Source organism: Arachis ipaensis, chromosome B4 (genome assembly GCF_059453495.1).
Source record: "Arachis ipaensis isolate K30076 ecotype BB chromosome B4, ASM5945349v1, whole genome shotgun sequence".
NCBI classification, from domain to species: Eukaryota; Viridiplantae; Streptophyta; class Magnoliopsida; order Fabales; family Fabaceae; genus Arachis; species Arachis ipaensis.
The window spans coordinates 116,046,576-116,048,482 of record NC_142439.1 but is presented as its reverse complement, the minus strand read 5'-3'; positions in this window follow the sequence as shown (position 1 = coordinate 116,048,482).

The window sequence follows — 1,907 nt, the reverse complement described above, 5'->3', positions numbered from 1 at the left end:
ACCGTAAATGACGATTTCAAAAGCAGTGTTGTGTATGCTCTTGATTGGCAGCTCCTAAGCTTCAACGCATGCAGCAACGATTTAAGGAACTGAAGGCACTCATTGTTGATTAGCTTCTTGATCTGATTTTCTGAGAGATCAAGTTGAAACAAGATCTCAATCGCAGTTTCAGTCAGATCTCATTGTTCTTCTGTTGGGTATATGGTATGAGAAGATGACAAAATCTTATATTTGTGTAGTGGTTTCAAGGCACGATTAGATTGCTTTCTTTAGAGAGATATTTGTCCCCACACTTAGTTGATATAGGGTTGATGACAATACTCTCCCAGGATACAATGAAACCTAAGAATTTCTTAATTAGCAATAGTAAGAAATTCTTAACTCTCTTGAACAAAGAAAATCTCTTAATAGTTGATTAAAATGTACACTTAGTACTTGTATATCTGAAATAGTGGACAATGATTTATTTATACATATTGCACGTAGCAATTATGATTAGTTACATATACAAATGGTTGTGTCTTTTCTATTGCCAATAGATACAATGTTTTGAACATACGCAACTCTTAAAGAGTTGTATATCTTTAGCCAATAGATACAATGTTTTGAACATACACAATCCTTAAAGAGTAGTGTCCCTTTAGCCAATAGGCACAATATTTTGAACATACACAATCCTTAAAAGGTTGTGTCCCTTCAACCAAATGGTACTAAACGGTTAGTAACCGTTTATTAATATTAATAATATTAATAATAATATCAATAATATTTATAATATTAATTAATAAAATTTGTAAATATCCTTCAATCTCCCACTATTTACAAAATTTAAATGTCATACAAGTATATGCATAAAGAATGTGTCACTAAGATTAAACATTCTTTTAGTGTAAATTTTAAAGTTCTAACGAAGTAATAGGTGTCTAATCGATTAAACCTATACTCCATATGCTAGTACCAAAAATCACACACATTACTTATACCCTCCAAGTTCAAGAGTTTATAATTTTAAGCACTTATATGGCCTTGTGCTCATCCTGGTTTCATGAATATTTACGAGAATAAAACCTCTAAAATTCTCGATTAGAGCGGCACCACTCTTATATTCATATAGGTGGAATCTTTTGATAGATAATATTATCATTCCATTAAGAGTTTAAACTCACCCTCCTAATTTATTGTAAATAGCACTAAATCCTATACCTTAGTGCTCCAATTGCTAAATAACTTGTTATTACCCATTAAACCTTGAAACTAGTGGTCTACTAGAATAAGGTTGGGTTCCCATCATTTAGCAATAATAGGTTTTAATCCCATTTTAGCAGTAGTTTCTTTGATTTTATCCCTTGACAAACCTTTAGTCAAATGGTCTGCTAAATTTCCTTGAGATCTTACATAAGTAATGGTAATTACACCATCATCTGTTAGTTGTCTTACAAATTCATGTCTCAAACTTATATGTCTAGACTTTCCATTATAAACCTTATTATATGCTCGAGACATGGTTGATTCACTATCACAAGAGATTGAAATGGCTGTCGTCTGCTGTGGCCACAACTTTATATCATATAACAAATTTCTTAACCATTTCACTTCTTTATCTGTGACTGATAAAGCTACAAACTCAGCCTCCATAGTAGAATGTATAATACATGTTTGTTTCTTTGATGCCCAACTTATTGCTCAACCACCCATGGTGAAAATCCATCCTGAAGTGGATTTGTTGTCACTAAGATTTGTAATCCAACTTGCGTCGGAATAACCTTCTAAAACTGCGGGATAATCACTATAATGTAATCCCAAGTTCATGGTTTTCTTGAGATAACCAAGAACTCTTGTTATAGTTTTCCAATGTTGATTGCTAGACTTTTCTGTAAACCTTGATAATTTGCACACAGCAAATGCTA